This window comes from Anser brachyrhynchus (assembly GCF_964034855.1).
Source record: "Anser brachyrhynchus genome assembly, chromosome: 3".
Classification (NCBI taxonomy): Eukaryota; Metazoa; Chordata; class Aves; order Anseriformes; family Anatidae; genus Anser; species Anser brachyrhynchus.
The window spans coordinates 99,332,324-99,354,863 of NC_137696.1; the positions used below are offsets into that span (position 1 = coordinate 99,332,324).

Consider the following 22,540-nt stretch of genomic DNA (forward strand, 5'->3'; position numbering starts at 1 on the left):
CTGCCTTGCTATAAATTTTCTCTACTGTCTGAAGTACTCACGGGCAGATTTTGCCTTCTGAAATCTTTACCATTGTTCTCCTCAATAAAGTTAATTTTACTTTCATTTTCACTGGTGTTTAGAGGGTTCTCTGAGTATCCAAGCCATTATGTAAGGTACACTTTTCTCAGTTGAACTTCAGTTCAGCTGGGAAGGGAGTGAAGACTGACTGCCAGCAGAAAAGCAGTATTTATCAGAAGTTTGTCAACATTGTACTCTAACAGGAAATCCTGGCCTTTTAATAAACAGTACAGTGTGAAAAATTAAGTGAAAGTTACTTTGGGAAAACAAAACTAAACAAATGTAGTTAAAAGCTATTCAAACCTAACACATCTCCAGCTTTAAGAAAGAAATATATATATATATATGATTTTCGAGATTCAGCTAAATCTAGAAATAAACCCTCAATCACAGTACTCGCACTCGAGATTTAAGTAGGTCTGAGAGGGAGATCAAGAAATGCATGAAAATATGCATATTTCTTAAGGGTTTAATTAGATTATAGTTAAGTGTCATACGTAGTAATTTAGAGCTCTAGAAATGTATTCCACATTATCGCAGTGTGGAATAAGAAGATTCATGTCACTATTATTATTTGTTATTTACACACAGTAAATGGAAGGAGAAATGGGAAGCTGTTTCCTGTGTATCATACAGAATGCTGTAGAGAATAACCAAGACAGATTTTGCTTATAGCCCAATCTCCTGGATGTTGGGCTACATTTCCTAAAACGACTTAAAGGTAAGACTTGGGGAGGTGATCATTTTCATTCTTTGCCTAAAGAAAATGACTTAATGTCCTTGGAAACACAGAAGTGTTTCCTTTCAGCTTGGTAGAGTAACTTCAGGCTTTAGTAAGTGGAAAGGTGTTTCACGAGGGTGGGAGAGTCTTCTTGTATTTCTAAGAGGTGACCAGAAATCTGTAGAGCAAGAAAGGAAAGTCTGATTTTTCCCCACATTGAAATTCATAGAATTCATGAAAACAAGGTTGGTCTGCCTCCATGACTTCCTTTCATTTTTCTGACATTCTTGTTTTTCAGCTACTTCCCTTTGCAGTACAGCATATTCTTTTCTATTTGATAGCCATTAGTTTGACCCAAAAATATATGCCAATTAAGCACATTTTTCAGACAAGGACTGGCAGCCATTTCCACATTTCCCCCTTTTAACAACCCTGATGAGGTATTTTTTGCAGGGACACCAGAGACCTGTACAGCTGAGCAGTTACAGCACAATGTGCCTGGATTTGTGATGTAGGGCTAAGTAGATATTTTGGAGCTGAGTAACCAACTTTTTATATTTTCTAAGGAATTCTTGACCCTAATATGTCTGTGGATAAATATAGCCTATTTGAAACATTTTCAGTTCTACTAAAACCCATTTTGTAATTATGGAGAGATGAGCAACATTCCCAATGTTACATTCGTTTTTCAGACACATGGTATGAGTCAAAGGAAAATGGGAGATTAGATCTTACTTTCTGTTCTGACATCCACAAATACTTCAAAATTTGGCCTAGACCTTGTTACTTCACTAATATAAGTAATTTTTTCTCAGACAAGTATGCTTTCTTTCCAATCTCTTGCATTAAAATGCAATGATATGTCAGGCAATTTTGCTGTAAATTCAGGTTTTTCGATATTTAGTTTGACCAGAAGCAAGACCATACTGCCCCCCTGCTTTTGTTAAGTGGATCCATAAATACAGATATAAATCCAGATTTGACCTTTTGATGGTTGGATTATCAGTCAATGTGTATAGTAACTATTTTGACATACAGATTTCTATGAAAATATATACATTGTTATAGCAATTGACGCACACTATATTCCAGAAAAAAAAAAAAAAAAAGATCAACATAAACCAATATAAAATATCAGAAATTTGTTGTGAAAGTCCTTTTTTTTTCCTTTTTACAAATACAGAGGTAGATTTTGTAGGATATTATGCCATCACAAGGAAATGTTACTAAATACTACTACTAGGCTGCTAAATGTTGCTAGATGCATAACAAAAAGTAATGCTGGCTCCAAGGAAATATTAGCATTATTTCCTTTTTACTTTCCTTGTCATTTTAATACATTTTCCTTAAAATAGTGTATAAGTAATATTTCAAAAAGGCTAGTGAAATGCAACAACACAGAAGTCTTAGAGTTGATTCCATGAACCAGCTCTAGCTCTCTCAGAGTTGTGTGTCATATCTAAATTTCTCCTTGAGATTCCTTCTATATTCAATGCAGAAAAGACAGTCAGGTATAAAGTAAAGGATGATTTGGCCCACGTTTAGAGATCTGTAAAAAACAAATTGGATGAAATGCCCACTACTGTTTAGAAAAGGAGACTAGATGGCTGTGTAACTAGTTTTTAGATAATTTAGTTGGGGTGAAATTAATCCCAATCTTAATAATTATAATTTTAAGGAACAGGATTTTTAAATTTCAGTTTGGGGAGATAATTACATTAAAAGCTACAGATTATGCATATCATATTAACTAGATTTCGTTAATTAAACTGTGTACACAGAATCCGTTATATATGCTTGCCTTTGAATCCTGGCATAGAGTCTGGGGCATGTTCTGTGCCCAATGCTCTTCTGTGGAACAAGAGGATGAAAAGTAGGTATAGAAAAGCACAGCTCCATGCACAAGAGCTTTGCTTTGATAGAAGTCATTCAAGGCCTTCACATCAAAGCTCCCATTCTAAATATTCATCTAATGGAAACTGGCCTATGGAGTTCTCCAGAACTGAGTTTTTTTCTATAACCTTTGATTTTTATATTTTTTTTTTCACCTCTGGTAGCTTTTTTCTTGAGTTACTTATTAAATAAATGGTATTGGCTTAGGAGAAGTCATTTCTGTTGATGACCCTTGACATTTTTTTTACACATAAATATAAACTCCATCTCTATTTGAGCACTGAAGACATATCTTTGTTTTCAGAAGTGTTGAGTAGCCTGCAGCTTTCACTAGACTCAACTTCAGGATCTCAAAACACAGAAATCATGACTATCTGAATATCCTCACACAAAACACCTTTTAATCCCCTTGCATGTTTATACAGGTATTGTGGAAATTAATATATTACAGATTGTGATACAGGCAGCTGGTGTTAATGAAAGCCAGAGAAGTACTGAAGATGTATATATTACATTAATATTTCACTAATAGCTTGAATTGCAGCTGAAGTGAGCCTACTTGATTTTTCTAATAGCAACCCTAACGACTTGGACATGTTGCTCTACTCATAAAATATAGTTATGATCTATGGAAAACAGTAAGCAAATTAGAGGATGAATTGGATAACTGCATGCATTTTCCTAAAGGCAGACAGAATGAAATGTGGAAAATATTCAGCCTGAAGATAATAGATATAAGACACAGTGAACCATACCAGTAATAAATATATTAAACTTTTAGGTAATGATAAATCTTACTGGTGAGTTCTGCAGCTACCTCCACAGCATGTAGATTCAGGTGAGTAAGCACTCTTTATAAGACTGATACAGAGTTAATAAATGCTTAGTTAGGGTTGAATTTAGCATGTAGACAGTGCGTTGAACTCTCCATCCTGTCAAAGTCGAATATTATTTTAACGTTTATCAAGCTGACCACATGAATCTGCTCAGCAATAGAATCTGGTTAAATTCATTCCTCCTCCTCTATATCTAAGGTGACCAACCAAGAAGTTGTGTTCTCTAGGCACGAAATGGCTTTTTATTACTGAGGTTCACCATGCAGATCGCTAGAAGTTACATAGTAATCTAAAAGGAAATATAACTGGAAGTATATCAGAAGATAAAAGTGCCTCAAGCTTTCCAGCACATTTGAATAGTGTTTCATGAAGTTATATGACATTGGAAGATCACTTTAATGTTTTATACATGTGCTTTTTGTCACTGTGCTCTTCCACAGCACTAGCTGTTGAAAGTATCAATCACAAAGTCTGTAACATAGGACTTAATACAGGAGTTTTCCATTTGCTGTTGTGGTTCACACTGGCTTTCTTTATAGCTCTGAGAACAATTTACCTGCTGAGGACTTAGTATTTCATCCTTCAGTAGATAGAATTGTTTTCATCTTACCCTTCCCAGTGGAACAGAGAGGAAATATAGTGTGAGCACATATGGAGTAATGCACAAGTGAGTAACAGCAACACAGGCAGCCTTATTCAAATATATTATTGGATTTAAAAAAAAAAAAAATCAAGTAATAATACATGAGAAATAACAGTACGTCTATTACCATCCTGAAGTATTCCTAAATGTTCAGTAACACCATAAAAGATGTCTGTATTTACTACAAATAATAAAGCTGTAGCATTAAAATAATCAAATTCAAAGCAGTTCAACTGCATAATTTCAGTGAAGAGGTGCTTATGAAACACAAAATGAACTCCAAAATGGAAGGCTCATTGCTTCCTAATCAAAAGCAGTCAGCTTTATACACCAGCCAGTTAGGTGATAAGTTTGTCATTTCTCAGCTGCACTGGAGAGAAGTTGCCAAGAAGGTTTGACAGCCTTTAAACTTCACAGATTATTTTTGCCTGTTTATGAACCTCATGGTAATCTACTAAAACTGAGAAACTGGGAGGAGAGGCAGGCTAACAGCAGTTCTATTAAAATATATTTCCAGCAATGAGTATGTCAAGTAAAGTTTATGGAGTGAAAAAATGTGTAGCTCCTGAAAAGAATTTCTACCACCCCTCAAATCTGGTTCTTTCTTGTCTAACTGTGTCTGGCTACTTTGGGGAACTGAAGAGTATCAATGATTAATTGCCTAGGTGACAGGCTTGTAATACATCATTAAAAGCCAGAGATCAGGTAGTCTGAATTAGGATGGGAAGCTCTGAATGAATATATTACTGCTATATATAATTAACAGCACAAGCAAGAAATCATTGAGTTTCGCAATTTAGAACAATGGCAACTCTCCAGTGAAAACATATTTACAGTGGTTTTACATTGCTCTCTACAGGCTATGTACAAAAGGGAGAGACACTAATTAATATACACCAAGGCAGTAACAGAGAAATCTGTTTTTGAACTCTTCTTTGCTTTTAAACAGCAGGGGCTCTGCTAAATAGGAGAAAGAATTATTAGAAGGTGGAGAGCATCTAGGTTACTGAGGGTAAATCACTCTCAGGGGAATAACTTTGCAATCTGAGCAACAGAGTCTGACCTTTATATGACTTGGGATGAATAGGTCTTCTCTGTTTTAACCCAGCATGAACAGCAATTGCAAGGCAGCTTACCCAAAGTCACTCAACTATCTTATCCTGCATCAAGGTCTGATTTCTCCTCCTTTGGCAATTCTACCAGCGTCCTGGAAGAATTTTCTAATGCTGACTAAATGTCTTCTATTTCACATCCTCAAGTGTGGGATTCTGTAGATATTTTAGTAATGTTTAGTATTGGTGGAAGTCCCATCAAGCTTCCGAGGTTCTTAAATTGCTTCTTGGAGTTTATTTGTCTTGTAACTCAGGTTATAAAAGTAGCACCATAAACATTAATTGAACAGCCATTAAGCAGTATGGCTGTTTGTTTTGGGTTGATAGAGGACATAAAGCTTCATACCCTGTGGTGGAAAACAATTAGATACAATGATGAACATGCCATTAAATATACCATTATCAGACTTCTATCATTTTAACTTTAGAAAATAGCAACCAGCTGTAGCCAAAGCATACACAAGTGATAGAAAGTCATATTTTAATTGTCATGTCATAGTCTGTTATAAATATTGTAGTTTTTAATGTTTTATGCTAATGACAGTGACTAATGGTAGTCATTATCTCCATTCATTCTCATAAAAAATTTCCTCAAGAGAGTATGATCATAACCAGAATGCTGTTTAAAATTAAACTGTGTTTTTCTAAAATAGAGAACATAAAGAACATTTAAATACCAAGAGGCTGGCTATCTAATTTATTTTGTTTTGAGTGTGGTTGACAACTACAGCTGTTGTTAGCTGTGCCATGAATTGAACTGATATTCCTCTCAGAAATATTTTTGGCACACTAGGGTGTGTATACATGTCACGTCTTTGTGTGCTCTCTGTGGCATGGGATAAAAGATGAACTTCACAGTGGGATACCTGTGGCCAGAAAAAATATGACGCTGCCCCTGTAAAGCCTTAATATTAAGAACATTGAATTTCTTCATCCATTTCTTATTTCAGTTATGAATTCTGCTTACTTGACAGGTACAGAGTGCTTCATTATGTGCACGAACAGAAATGCTTAAATGGATGAAGCAGCTATTTACATCTGATAGGAGCTAAGTGGGACATTAAATTAATGCCAAACAAGTGAGTGCTCATTTTAGTTTCATTATAAATGGCTGCAGCACAGCAGTAATGTGTTGACTCTCATGTGCTGACAAGTTCTATATTTCTTACAAAATTCCCTTAGAACTCAATGTGGAAAGACAAATTCACACTCTGCGTGATGAAATTAGCAGCAGATGCATTAATAATTGAATAAGGATCTCTGGAGAGACACCATAGTTCAGCAGAAAACTTGGTGACTGGCTTTTTAACTAGGGATTTCTGTCACATATATGCACTTACATAAGCCCCAAGTTATGTCCCAAGGCCTTCTGGCTGTAGCCTTTTGTATCAAATCTTCATCCTACTTTTAGAAGACCATGTTAGTCTGAGCAGGTCCCTGAATATACAGCCATGCTTATCCCTTCTTCCTCTGTGACTCTCCTCAAACTTTCAGTCAAATTTAACAGTCTCTTTTGAATTTGTTTCCAAAAGTTGAGTGCAAGACTACACTGTATGCAAGACTCTTGCCATAAAACCCCACATTTTAAGTTCCTATAGAGTCAAAACATTCTCCTGTGGTGCAAGAGCCAGCAATTGAAAGAACCAGCATTGAAAGAAAAGCATTAAAACTGTGTACTTTCATCTTCCCTTCCATCCTGTCACAGGGATATTGGTGTCCTCTGAGTGAACCATACACATTGCAGATTCCAACATTTGTGAAAGAAAAGAGCTTCTGTCCTTTTGACTGTAAAAGGAAACAAGAAGATTGCCAGAAGAACTCTGCTTTTTACAGATCCTCCCAAGGGCATGATGTAATTTCTAATACCTAAATTATGATCATTCCTCACACCAAGTAATATTATACTCAGAAAACATTGACAAAACTGTTTGACATCTTGTAGACGGCAGTACTACCAGGGTAAATTCTCATGGATTTAAGATCAGTGCTTTATTGTACTAGTGCCAAAAGAGTAATATCAATTTGAATAATCTAAAAATTTGTCTCAGTTGGGAGAAGAGTAGCAAAGTTTAGCACACTCTTACTTGATTAACTCAACATACTTATCAGCTCTACTAACTGTTCTTGCAAACCTCAGTTACTTATTTAGAGGTGCACAGCTGGAAACTACCTCTGTGTTTTGATTTCCTCCAGTTGCAGGTTATTTCACAAATCTCAGGATGTGGAAGACGGAAAACTTTGACTCTAAAATGTTGGTCTGTATTTTCTGGAGTTTCATCAGCAACAGGAAAGCTAATTTTAACCTTAGGTTTTGAAAATATTAATATCATTTTGCAATATTTTCAATAGGCTATGATGTGATTTAATAACATATACATCTTTAAAAAATCCATTAAAATAACTATGAAGTACAATTCCTCCTTTTAGATATGCAACTTTTTTATTCAGTAACAGTGGATATGTTTTTTATTCATTAAGAACTTGGTATCAACTTAGTCCTAATCAAAATAATGGATTTGAAATCTTTTTAGTGCAAGAAACATTTAAACAGTTTGTGTTGTCACTTGAAATAGGAGAAAAGTCCAAGAGATTCATAGTTGTGTCACGATATACTGTCTTGATCTATTAGAAACCCTTGAAATATCCTGCAAGTGACTTAGCTGAGGAAAGAACAGTACATTTTTGCTTTGCAGTGTCAGACTACTGATGCAGATGTTAGAGATCAGAATATCAGATGAAGTAAACATGCTAAAAGTACACTCTAGTTTCAGTAACACCTTTTCTTTTGAGGTGTTTGAAACAAAGATGTAGAAAGTAAATTGGACTCATTTTTACTGGGCAGGCATAAGATTTCGGTATAATATTTTTCATTTGATTCACACATATTAGCGGCATTTCATTGCTGCTATTAAATAAATAAATAAACATGTTACCGTTATCTCAGCTCCGAAGGAAAAGACTAGATAAATAAACATGATTGTGCACTGTTGGATGAGAAGCATATACCTGAATTATATAGGCCAAAGAGGAATAAAGAAGCTGTATTGATGGGGAGGAGGGGAAGACAGATCACAAGTCATTAACTATGGTTTTATGCTTCATGACTCTGTACAGTACATTTAATCCTATTAACTGCTCTCCATTCATTCTGTTATTCCCATGGAATAGGATTCTAATTCTGTTCCGGGTTAGTCATGAATATTATGCAGTCCGATAACTTTTGTAGCTTTTGCTAGTATGTACATGTCTCATCAGAGGCTTCACTGTTTATTCTTAACATCTGAAATAATCACTGAATTTCACCTCTCCAGGCAATTATCAGTCCTGCAGAAGCAAAGAGATGTTTCTAAAGCCACCTCGAGAATGAATAAACCAATGGCATTTACCCAGGTTTTTCACGTCACTGGATTTTCAAAACAGCAAAGCAAATTAAAAGAACCCCTTCTCTTCTGCTATCACAGTCATTTTGCACTTTAGTATATGAGGGTTTGCTAATATAAAAGCTATTGAGGAAGATGTGGAGTGATTCGCTTCTAGCTCTGCCTTGAAAAGTAGCAATAAAAAAAAAAAAAAAAAAAAAAAAGTTGTTGACTTCCAATCAGATACAATCAACTTAGAGGTAGAAAGACAAGTTTCTAATTGCCAGTTCAGCAACCTCTGTCTGGAGGTCAAGTGGTATACTTTTTGCTTTATACCTCATCACTAATGTTGATGTTTCTGTAGGCCAGAATTCCTTTTCTCTTGTGTACTCACAACCTTCTTCAAAGTCTTCACACTTTTCCCCAGTCATCTTTTGCTTTTATTGTTACTTTGTCTCTTCTGAATTGTTTGCACAGGTAGCATTTAGAGGTGCCATGGGAACAAGTTGTCAACTCTGTTGGTGATTCATTCATTTATGCGCACTTTCATACAGATTTCCCAGAAGAATAAATTGAACCTCAAACTAGATATGTGAGCAAGGAAACGATAGGGGAAGAAAAAAAAAAAAAGAAATAAAAAAAAAAGAAACCTCCCTTTTTTTTTTTCTGAATTTGAACGCAGTTGAACACAGAAACTGGTAAATGCTGCACCATCCATATGCACACAATGAGCATAAGTTCTAGGAAAGGCCAGCACAGCTGATGGACAGCAAGGTGTTGCAGCAGAAATTTATTGCAGCCAAAAACAGGATAGAATAACATCTCTTTCCTTGGTAGCTTTTGGGATGACGGACTATCCCTAAGTATGGACAGTGTCACTGAGAGTCCTACCCTACTGTATTAGAGCAAAACAAATACAAACAGATGGGATCATTGTGGGTGTCCAAAGAGTCTTTGAAGGCTGTGAAAACTGTGCTGAGCTGGCAGAGCTAAAAATTCAATACAGCCACAACAGAATGTATTTGATTTCTTTTTAGTGCACCCTGAGTACAGCAAGGCTGAGTGTTTCCATTTATTCTGTGTAAACCCTCTTTAATTTTAAAAATCAGATGGGATGGCAATTATACAGACTTATACAAAATTTTGCATAAAATGATGCCCTTTCATGCATCCCAGCAAGTGATACTACAGTTCTACATTTTCTCCTTCTCATATCTGAGAAAGTAGGACCTGTTTTTCCAATGTCCCATGTGACAAGTGCAGCCTCTTCTAATCACAGGAAGATGGGTCTATTTTTATCAGCTTTTCCCTTCTACTTTCCTCGTCTACTGAAGGAGACTTGCCTTTCCCATCATAGTCTTCACTGGTTCCCAAACATTTCCTAATCTAATTAGTGTTGTCAGCTTTCTTGCTTCCCTTCTGTCTGCCTGATAATGTGTAGATAATGCGTGGATAATGCATGAGATGTCCACTGACTTTGAAATTAAAGTGTCTGTTTTAAAGTTCACTATGCATAAATGTCTAAAATTGGACACTAACTTAACACATGCAGTTCCAAAGTCTTCATTGTTGCACAGTGGAATAGCCATTAAGCAAGTGGAACTTTTCCTTAAGGTTTTATTTAGGAGCTAGCTTTCATCTGCTGTTTCCATTTTTTTCTGTTACCCTACCTTTGCTAATCACTTCTTATATGAAGCTGATATAAGATTTACCCACAGATGTATTAAAGTGACTTTGGTGAAGGTAGGCTTTTATAACAAACATGGCAGTGAAACATGATGAATATTGCAGTACAAATAGAATTCATTTAAGGTCCATTCACCAAACCGTCATCCTTATGTAAAGAAATTTTCAGTATGAATCTCCACAGATGTATGTACTTTTACTTAAAGTACTTTTACTCTTGTCATTTTAAGAAAACATTTTTGAACAGAGATGGTACAGCAAAGGACTCTCAAAAGATAATTACAGCTTCAAAGCCTTCAGTTAGGACAGCAATTGCTGTGTACAAACAACTAGATTCTCTTCGTTATTCCCTAGATAACTCCACTAAGAAAGTGAAGGGACTGTTAGAGGGGTGGGAATTTCAGGATGGAAGTGGAAGATGAAATCACAAAGCTAGAGAATTTTGAAGATGTTTTTTTTCTGAGAAAAATAAAAACCTGTGAATCTCAGATGATGCTTAGGATGGTCAACAGAAAACTGGACAAGGCACATGGGATGTAGTACGGATCTTAACAGTGGCTGCAAAGAAGCTACTCATAAACAGTCCAGTTTATGTAGCTGCAAAACTACGTGACAGCACAGACTTTAACTGATGACTTGGAGCAACTCCTGTAAACTCCTGTACCTAGATCTGTGCAGAAAGACAGATGTTAACACAGGAAGCTTCCTTGCCAAAACAACTGTATAGTTTTAACAACATGCTTGAATGAAGTTGAAGCCTCCAAACTGAATCTAGCTTTCTGGTTTGTTTTTCAAGCAATGGTCAATTTGGGGACTGTAAATATATGCAGCATTTTCCAGAATATTAAAACAGGAAACAAATTAGTAACATTTATGTAAATAAGAAATAACCTATGTCACAATCCTACTCTTATAAGGGTTAAAGACTATAACTATCAGCATGCACCACCCCAGTCTCTCAGGAAATGTAACAGGGTATTACACATGTGCTATAACACATGGTGGATTTTGTGAAATGAGCAATTACACTGATAAACAGAGAACCTCTTCCAGGTGGAGGGATGTACACACAAACTGGCGATCTGATGGATAGCCAGTGCCAAAACCCAAGCTAGATGAAAATTTAGGAATATCAGACATTTGTAACAGTGTCTCAGCAGTGATCGTGTCTCCATGAGAAAAAACTGTGCGAACAGAGAAAGTTCATCCCTAATCTCAATAACTTGATGAGTAATTTTTACTCTAAGAATATACTTTTTTTTTTTAATATGTCACATTGCATTAGATTTTTATTTTTATATATATATATATATTAGATATGCAGAAGAGAGTTCAACAGCAGGGTTCCCATAGAAGATGAAAATGGGGTTTAGTGGGTTTATTCTTTTTTGGGGGTGTCAAGATGTGCTTTCATCAGAACTCTGGCTATTCCCATTGCCTATAAACACATCTTTATGATGCATGTGAAAACAGTTTTAGTTCAGTACTTGCTAATAATTTGGCTTAGGGATTTGTTCATTTTATGCTTATAAAGAAAAAGTTATAATCTATCTCTGAACCCTTCTGGTTTTGCTGGTTTCAAAATCAAATGAATAAGGAAACTGTCATCAATAGGTAACATTGACACAAGTTTCCATTTTAGTCACTATAATTTTTCAAGCACTTTAGACTCAAGCACACCTTTGAGCTATAAAATAATCTAATATTCTAATTACATTTCACATTCAACCATTTCCTGTTTCTTGGACATCTGTTATACATTGAGCTGCTGTTTCTGTTGGGATGGGTGCAACTTTCAGATATTTTCCATTAACACAATGAACATAAAATCAAGGAATATATATCAGTATCTAGACTTCAAAACTACATCATTCTGCATTTTGTCAAAATGCATGTTGACCCATCGGCATATTTCTCAGTTGCCTCCTTCAACCACATCTCAGAAATTTCTTAACAGTCTTTTCAAATCTAACCTCTTTATGTTTTTATTTTCTGCTTCTTTTGACATCATTTTCAGCCATATTCTTAGATTTGAATTAAAGTGTATTTAACCTCAATCTTGATATGAATACCAAGGTGCTGCAATATTAGTCTTTTAATATGGCTTAACAATTCCTCTTGCTTGTTATCATAATCTTATCCAGCTTCTTATCCTCTAACAGTCGATCTTTATCAAGAGAGATTTTTAAGGCATGATAATAATGCAGTAGAGAGCAAGATTTCTCATAATGACTGGATATTTAATTGGTAGCTGAAAGGAAGGCCATTTCACTTCTTAGGAACTATGTCATTTGTCTATAAAAATCAGAAATTCTATCTTTGCGCAGCACCACAGAACAGGGTACAAGGATTGCGAGACATTTGCAGCCTATTCTAATGCATCATATAATAACACTAGAAAACACATTCTGAATTAGATAGAAAAATGTTATCCATATATACTATTTCTGTGTTCCAGGTCTCTTTGTCAGCTGCTCTACCTTCTTTGTGCCCCAGAAACATTTTTTATTTAAATAAACTCATAAATATACATTTAAATAAATATACATTTACTCATAAGTATATTCATAAATATACATTTTGAGTGAAAAAGTTATTTTCCTTGTATATAAGTGGTGTAGACAAGCATTAAGCTCATCCCAGTATCTGTCAGTTCAGCTGACAGAATGAGCTGTAGCTTACACTAAGTGTAACAACCCTGTAGCAAGTAGTTCATTTCAAAGACTGTGATGTACAGGTTTCCATGTACATTGGCAGAATATGGCATTTTCCTGTCCTATCAACCAAAGGACAGGTATTTCTATCATATGGAAATTGGTTGGCACAACTAGTTCTCTGTGAGCATCTGGAAAAGGGACAACAAAACTGATTTTGTCAAGCACAAAAGAAGAGTGAAGGGCAATACCAGAGTAAATAATAATGTATTTAGGCATATACTTTAACAGATTTGAACAATACTGATCCGAGCAAAGCAAGTATAAAGTGATAAATGTAATAACATCAAAAAATGAATATGAGAACCCATTTAGGCTTTTTACTAAAACTACAAAGGGTCGACTTACCATAAGCTACAAAATATGTCATTAAATCATCGCTATCTACCAATAACTGCCTGTTGTGGTTTCTGAGTTGCTCCTGCCTCACCCAGTATTCTGAGTAACTACATACAACTCCAAGAATAATACTTGTAAGGAAGTTCCAAGTGTCAGACTGATGGAAAAATAAATAAATAAATAAAAATTAAAATTAAAAACAAAAAAAAAGTCATATTGCAGTAATGAGAATCCCTATTCATCTCAGTGGGTCTAATCATAGGTGTGAAGGTTATCAGATTTGTCTCTAAAATTATACCATGTTAAATGTAAGAGCACATAAAATGGTTTAATAAATGGGATACGAGTCATTTCAGTGGTGTTCTCTGAGTATAGTCTGTATACCAATAAAAATCTCCATGATTTTTCTTAATTCTATTAAAGTACAACATCACCTCCTAATATTTATAGAGATCAAGCAGACTCACTTCAGGATGAACCGTACATACATACCAGAGGTGCCATTTTCTGAAATGTAAACAGTTGGCATCTGCTGAGCCATAATCCCTAAATCAGAAACACAAATGTTTGGATTAACAAAAAGTATAAAGCTTCATTCTTTGTTGTTGACCTCTCAATGCATATTTTTGCACTTTCAGTGTTACGTGCGTGACTGGCATTCTTTATCCAGGACTGGAAATTCAGGGTGGCTATTTGCCATAATAACCACAAAGAACAAAGGTGTTCAAATTATAGGCAATCCAAACCTTCACTGAATCTCACTCACTTCAGGAGTTTTGAAATCAAGCCTTCAGTTCAATTCTACAGATATGATGCATCATGAAGTGGCTGAGACCTTATATTTTTAAGAAACATACAAATTAAAGAATATATATATTATATCTTTTTTGATTCCACAAATTTGTTTTGCTGGGGACACTAATTCTAAGTTCCAGGGAAGACAGAGATTGTCCACATGTGAAGGATCAACACTTTAAAACTGCAACAAAACAATAAAAACTAAAATCAGTAAAGTACCCACATGTGCAATTTTAATCATTTTAATAAACACTTTCCATACTCTATTTCTATGTTCTATTCATTTCTAATGTCATTAGATTAATTTTACTCTGTAAGATGAAAGTTAGGTGTTAGGTGTTAAATTTTACGTCTGTGATTTTGAATTACTTCAAAATTATCAAAATAAATAACTTTTGTCTATGTAAATATGTGGGTCTTGTTTTCTATGCTGTTATATCTTCCCTGTCATAAGAAATCCAAAATTCTAGTCAGAATAAAAAACATGCCCTGAATCCTAGTGTTGATATTCATCTATTTCGCTTTTCAAAATGGTGTAATTTCACCAGGCATCATTTTAACCAAGTTGTAAAGGAAAGTATAATTCCACATTAAATAACATGTTGTGTATATTTTATCTGTTAGAGACCAATTCTGTACCTCTAACAGGAGAAAAAGCTGTTTCCAGTTGCTATGACTTTTAATGTTCATAATTTGCAATAACCCATATCCTGAAATCACTCAAGGGAAATCTAGTTTTTCTTCATGCTTACTCATACCCAAAAGGACTTAGTGAACAATAGAAAATCATATTTTACTATGGCTGCAGCCTTGACACTAGAATTGACATGGTACAGTGAATTCGTATTTATAGTTTGTGCAACAGTACATTTGATCCTTGATTTTATTATTCTACTGCCACATAATTATTGTCCTTACAGATTTTATCATACTGAATTACTTATTCACCTCAAGCAAGGCCTAAAAAATAAGAACTGTCCCTCTTTAATCATATCCATGAAAACGATCTAACAGCTGTGAACACTGTTCTGGCTGTGGGTTTCTGCATGTGCATAAATCTGTACACAACCCATAAGCAGAACCCCAACTTGGGTGAAAATAATTATCTTTTGATTTCTTATCTGAGATATGTTCTGTGCCAGTAATAATACTGGCAAAGAGTGTCCCAAACCTTGGGTTAGTTTCTATTGTAGAATAATATTTGTACCTTTTGTACAGAAAAGAGAATTCTTTCTAATATTAAAATGCAGAATTATAACAGCCACCATTAGTAGGATCTATTCAGGGTTTTTCAACTCTTTTTCTGTTTCAACTTGTGAATATTAATGTCTCATTTTTTGGTGAAAAACCTATGAAGAATATTCTTAGAATCACAAATGTACCTGGGAAATTTAAAGTCATCACTTTTATTTTAATTACCAAGTTTACGTCATCATCATTGTGCAATTCTATTATCAACCACATGTACCAGAACAGGCTGGGAGATGACCTGCTGGAGAGGATCTCTGCAGAGAAGGACCTGGGGGTCCTTGTGGATGACACATTGACCATGAGCCAGCAGTGTGCCCTGGTGGCCAAGAAGGCCAATGGGATCCTGGCGTGCATTAAAAGTGTGGCCAGCAGGTCAAGGGAGGTGATCCTCCCCCTCTACTCTGCCCTGGTCAGGCCTCACCTGGAGTACTGTGTCCAGTTCTGGGCTCCCCAGTACAAAAAAGACAGGGATCTCCTGGAAAGAGTCCAGCGGAGGGCCACAAAGATAATACGGGGCCTGGAGCATCTTCCCTACGAGGAAAGGCTGAGAGACCTGGGTCTGTTCAGCCTGGAGAAAAGAAGACTGAGAGGGGATCTTATCAGTGTTTACAAATACCTTAAGTGTGGGAGACAAAGGGATTTGGCCAACCTCTTTTCAGGGGTTTGTGGGGATAGGACAAGGGGTAATGGCCACAAAATGGAGCACAGGAAGTTCCGCACCAACATGAGAAAGAACTTCTTCACGGTGAGGGTAACAGAGCACTGGAACAGGTTGCCCAGGGAGGTTGTGGAGTCTCCTTCTCTGGGGATATTCAAGGCCCATCTGGACGCCTACCTGGGCAACCTGCTCTATGGAACCTTATCTGGCAGGGGGATTGGACCCGATGATCTCCTGAGGTCCCTTCCAACCCCTACAATTCTATGATTCTGTGATTCTGTGATTCTCTATTCATATCGTATACCTGCATGCCCCTTTGATCAGTACTGCAATGGGAAGAAAACACCTACAGGAATTAAAAGCCTTGTTTCTTTGTTTGTTCGTTTCAAAATGTGTCAGTGACTATGGACTGCTACACTTCTTACAGAAAATAAAGGAAATTTGAATGAAATAAATGTAAACCCAAGGATTTAATGACTTGACAACATTGAATTTGAAGACAAGCCTAAAGTGATATTTAGAGAATCAATTCTGAAGAAGCCTGCTTGACATCTAGCTTCCAACAACAAAAAATTACGATTGTTTGTTTGTTGGTTTTTTTTTGGTAATTCAGGGTATTCTGAATTGGGCAATTCAGTCTATCCAGCTACCAGGGAATATCTATATCCCCTGCTACCTACATACAGTCTATCCATACCAGGGAATGTGCATATGACTTATATATAGCTCAGAAGGAAGAAAAAAGAAGAAGAAGAGAAAGAAGAGGAGGAAGAGGAGGAAGAAGAGGAAGAGGAGGAAGAAGAGGAAGAGGAAGAGGAAGAGGAAGAGGAAGAAGAAGAAGAAGAAGAAGAAGAAGAAGAAGAAGAAACTTAACCTCAGAAATAAGTTTAATTTAATTTAAATTAGTTTTCTGTGGTTTGGCTTTAGTAAAATATTTGTGAGTACATAAAAATATTTCATATACATAATCAGATCTACTCTAATGTAAAATTCTTTCTTTTCAGGTTGGAAATTAGGAGAAATGTCTTCTCAGAAAGAGTAGTTAGGCATTGGAACAGATTGCCCAGGGAGGTGGTGGAGTCACCATCCCTGGGGATGTTTAAGGAAAGGTTGGATGTGGTGCTTAGGGACATGGCTTAATGGGTAATATTTGTGGTAGGAGAATGGTTGGACCAGACGATCTTGGAGGTCTTTTCCAACTTTAACTATTCTATGATTCTATAAAAATCCCTGAATCCCTGTCCTTTCTTCAAAGGCCTGGCAGAAAACTGAGTTTCCTACTTATAGGAAAGTTTATATTGGTTTATATTACTTAGTTTATATTTTTCTAACTAAAAGCCAGAGTGCCCTGAAAAGTTAAGCTGGCACCAGTAAATGCCGTCAACATACCATATCACAACTGTTCATGTTTATTTAATTAGACTTTACTCTTTCTTGCCTCTCATCTTGAATGGTATTTATGCATTTGTTATTCTCCAGGCCCATTTTTAACAGTCCCTTCAAAACAAAACATAAAATCAATGATGCTGAAGTTTATGTAGGCTTGATATTCGGCAAAAAATGGAAGTGCCTAGCCCTGCTGTCTATAGGATGCATTTATGTAGTTCTCCATGTAGCTCTTTTAAAACAGGGTAAGTGACAGCAATCTCATTCTGAGAAGTTGAAGAGCCATATGGCTCCATTTTATGGGTAGCTGGTTTTATTATAGCTCAGAACAAAACATTTGTGATCTTTAAACAGATTCAGATTACTCATGTAGATGGGCAAAGTAGCCATGCATGGTGTTGTACTGCATTTTTCCCTAATAAATATATAGATTCAGCGTGATTTTCTTATGTTTTACATAGCTGCCTAAGATAAGACTACAGTAATTAGTTCATACCTGTAGTCTCTAGTCCCTCCAATTAAAAATACTATAAGAATGCATTTTATTGCTTCAAAGGCATTGCAACAACAGAACAGGGCATTCTGTGGTGCATTGCCATATTGCTATTTGAAATACATAGACAGTAGAAAAGGTTGCAAGTTCACATTTCGGTCACCGTGTACGTTTGTGTGTGCAGGTGCCTGGGTACCCGCATGCGTGCATACATGAATACTAGATCTTTGAATGGATCCTAAATTGCTTGCTTTGGCTTTGCTCCTTCCTCTCAGTACTGAGCTGTATATACAGATTGAAAGTGAGAAACTGGTAAATACAGTATCTAGTTTCATTGTAACCCCTTCCTGATTGATGACATGCCTCCTCCCAAGATCCAGCATTATAGTGCAAAACAATTGTTATAACCTGCAGCTAAAACTGCTCCTTGGAGGTCTAATTCTTTTCTAGGGAAATATGGTTTTCATTAATACTAATGTTCAGATTCAGGAAAAAAAAATGTTCCTGAGATAGTGTATTATACTCAGAACTTTAAGCTATTGCTCTTCTTAATGGTACTAATCTGTTTTCCTACAGAGAACCAAGTGAATTGTTACCTGTCATTGCATCCCCATGTTCATCTCTTAATACTTGTGGGTGTGATACAAACCACCTAAAAGAAATTCACTGCCTCTTTTACTGCCCAGACAAGTCTGTTTCCTGTGTTCCACCAATACAATTTTCCTGTTGCACATTTTGGTTTGGTAAGTGCTAATGCAAAGATTTCTACCTACTGCTTTTAAAACGCTTACTGACCTATAGAGACACAAAAAGTAAACAACAGTAAACAAATTGCTCTAACAGACAACACAGTCCCTCAGGAGACAATCATAACATTGACACCAGCATTGAGATATTCTCTCTCCCGAGCACCATTAGCAGTAATTTTATCACTGAGTGTTTATATAATTCTGAAACGTCAGTCCCAAGACTAGGGGGTTCTCCAGGTCGGAGGTTAAAAATAGGCAAAACCACTTCACTATTATTTTCAAAGTCTATTGAAAAGAAAGACGAAAACAACCTAAAGTCTTAAACTTCCAGCTAAGAGACCCAGTAATACAAGAATTTACAGATAGCAAAACCAAGCTGTGAACACAAGTGAGCAGGGTATTGATTTTTTTCTTAAATGTTATACAAAAGGACAAGTTGTGTCTTTTTACTGTTTTTATTTTGTTTCAATTGATAGTTTATTTTGCTTTTAGTCTGATTTTCTCCTGAATTAGCCAGAAAAGCAGTAATTTTGAGGACATAGTGTCACTATAGATAATAAGCTGGATGGTGGGATGCTATGTGAAGACAAATATAACCCTTGTAAGACTTAATAGTTAAACAGTAAACAGAAATTTGTGCAGAATTATTTGTCCACATTTGCATGACTTTTACTGGAAAGCCATCTGTTATTATGTTATGTTGAAAAGGATATTGAAAGTCAAAATATATATACATAAAATAGTTTTGAAATGAAAAAAAAAGAAGGGGAAAATGCACCAAGAGCAAGACAAAAGTGAAGTTCTATCTACTAACTTAGTTAAGACAGAAGTCACTTGACTGCAGCTGTTAGATACCTACAGGCAAAAAGTATCCGTGACAATTAAGAGCCTCTTAATTTAGGAGGAAGGAATGTATAATTAGGGAGCCAAGAATCCCATTCTGACTACCACTTCCACCCCCACCCCCAAGAAAAACAACAATGGAATTTTTTGACAGTAGGAGCAACTTTTATCCTTCTGAATGATACACCACATCTTAGACTGAAACTATGGAGTCTGACAGAGAAATTCTGGGACTCTGCCATGCGGGAGGATAGACTTGATAATAATGTACAATTTCTTCTGCCCTTAATATCTATTTCTGAAGTTAAGAATCTATAAATCAACCAAGATGAATCTGGGTCTCAGTCATATATATTTTATCATGTAATTACATTTCCCTTTGAGGATTGTAATTCAGTTCTCTTACAAGTTTTTTCTCTAAAACTTTTCTACAGATCACCAAAATAGAGTATTTCACATTCTAATAATTAGACCTTGAACCAAATAGAAGCTCTTCCACTCAAGACTCTGAATTGTCATGAGGAAAATTTAAATAATCATCATTTTAGCTTCTTTGTTATGACTGAATACATCAATAATCTAGCATTAAATGTGTTAATGTCTGTTATAGCCCTTGAGCTATACAAATATGTGGTTCTATTTTGATCATGCTTGATATGCTATGTCTTGACTAGGACTTATTCCATTCTGTTTCTACAGGTTAGTGAGACTTTAATCAAGAAAAAAAAATCTAATGAACAGCAATTTGAAACAGAGCATTTGGAAAGGTCAAAATGGTACGCTACATCCTTATTATCCAAAAGAACAGATGAGTTTAATATCCTGGCAGCGTTTTCCTGTGAAGAAGATATTAAACAAGAGCTGAAAATGGCACAAGGTTCCCTCTTCCTTTCTTGTGACAAAGATTGTAACAAATGATGAAACTGTACAGAATAAATCTCATCCTGCTTTAATGTTCAGACTGGGGATCCTGCCTAGATTTCAAAAGCCTAAGCTAACCAAACAGACAACACACATGGTATTTGTTTCAGGCATATCCACATGAAGTAGAAGTCTTTTAAAATACTTTTTCCTACTTAGATGACCTGGTTTCCATCAATATTTTCTAGTCTTAAAAATGGAAAGAAGTGGTAACAGAAGGTACACAGTACAGTGAGTTTCAAAAAGCACTTTGTTGAACTGCAACAAATAACGTACTGTATCAGTCCTGCTTAAAATGTAGAGTTGTCATCTTCAGTTTGAATAGACTGCAGAATACAAACAATGTATTCCAGCACACAATGCATTTTAAGTGTTCTGCTTTGGAGAGTCCCTGAAGGTATGGAAATGTTTGAAGGCAAAGGAATTTGCAGTATATCCCATAGGTTGTTAGCAATTTCATTAATACAAGGAACTGTCACTATGTGCTTCCTTAAATCTTTAAATTGGTCTTCATGTTAAATCTTATTTTTACAACTGAAAAAATGCTTTGCTTAAAGACTAAAAAAAAAAAAAAAAAGTGAGCACATGACATACACCTTTGTTAGTCACTTGCATTCTTGCATTCATTCCACCTGAGATATGAGAAGTCTGCTATTAAGTAAGAATATAACAAGTTATATATATATTCATAATTATTAAAGAAAAAAATATAATATTCCTAATATTATTCCTGTCTTCAAGTAATGCTGGCTGAAGTAGGATTACATGGTTTGACACAAGAACTCGCAAGTAGAAATCATATGGAACCTCTTTTTTCCACACCATTTATGGAATACATCCAGAAAAATAAAAAATGAAAAAATCTCCATGGTACATTACATGCAGTTTCTTGCTGGGAAAAGCCATTTTGCTTTTGTCAAAAAAATAAATAAATAAAAAAAAAAGAACATACCTAAAATATGTTTTCCAAGTCTTGAGTGAAGATATGTATATACATATATATTTGCCTTTTACTTTTCCTTAGGTGTTTCCTTAGGTGTACTTTTGCCTGTTTTATTTTCCACTGGAGATTGTAAATGCATCCTTTGTTTTGCAACTGTAATGCAGAACGCATTTTCAATGCATTAGCAATGTGCAACCTATTTTGAAACTTCAAAGGTTTTGCAAAACTATGGAAAAAGATCCCTGATGGGTGTTCATTTCATAAATACCAAATAATGTTTTCCATGTGCCTAATAAAAATCTACTAGATAAAATTTAAAGTTTCTATTGAGTTTCTTGTGGTTTAGCTAATACCCCTGAAACTAAAATGACAAAAAACAGGCCTTTTCTGCTTGCCAATCAGCTGAGTACACAGCCTACATTAAATAATGAGCAAAACTATTTTTTCAGTTCTTAATTATTGTTCACAATTCATATTCATGTATCTTTATCATGTGAATTACAAAATCTGACCATATATAATTCTATGACTAAGAAATAAAATACATGCTGTCGTATCCTAATTTTTAAAAATCACGGTTATGGAATGATTGAATAGAGAACCCAAAGTACTGAGGGAAGACTCAATGTTGCCAATTGCACACACTCCAGCATTTCTTAGAGAGTGAGTCCCAAATATCAGTTGAAGACAGTGGCTTTTATTTATACTTTTTCAGTTTTCTCACGATTATGGAAAATGCTGTTACTGTGTCACATACTATTTAACATGGGAAACACCTTGAATATATTATGCAGGCTTATTTGGTTATTTCATTCTTTTTTCCAGTAGGTGATCACAATATTTCTGTTTGAAAAAATTACCAAGATAATCAAGTGCATCTTGTAAACCAATACACCAGTTTGCAGTGAAACTTTAAGAGGTACCTACTTCCCTCACTCATCTTCAGTAAATCATATGGTGGCTGAACATTTCCATGAAATCTTTCTTTAATGAAGAAGGTAAATAGTAAAAACTGAATGTAACTGAATGTAAAATGTTGGACCTGTGAACCCATGAGTCACATCTCAAAGCAAAGAATCATGTAATCCTCTGTGAAGGATATTCATTAAATTAACAGCAGATCGAAAAATAAAAT

At 35.5% G+C, this 22,540-nt stretch overlaps 1 protein-coding gene across 2 annotated transcripts in view; it reads left to right on the plus strand.

Moving 5' to 3' along the window:
• KHDRBS2 (KH RNA binding domain containing, signal transduction associated 2) overlaps positions 1 to 21,724 on the plus strand; it is a 378,776-nt gene extending 357,052 nt beyond the window's left edge. For both annotated transcript variants that reach the window (XM_080584879.1, XM_080584880.1), the window contains exons 13-16: positions 652 to 3,512; positions 6,240 to 6,344; positions 6,971 to 18,692; positions 20,241 to 21,724. The gene's annotated coding sequence lies outside the window, so the exon portion shown is untranslated. The remainder of the gene's footprint in view (positions 1 to 651; positions 3,513 to 6,239; positions 6,345 to 6,970; positions 18,693 to 20,240) is intronic.
• Positions 21,725 to 22,540: the final 816 nt, after the last annotated feature.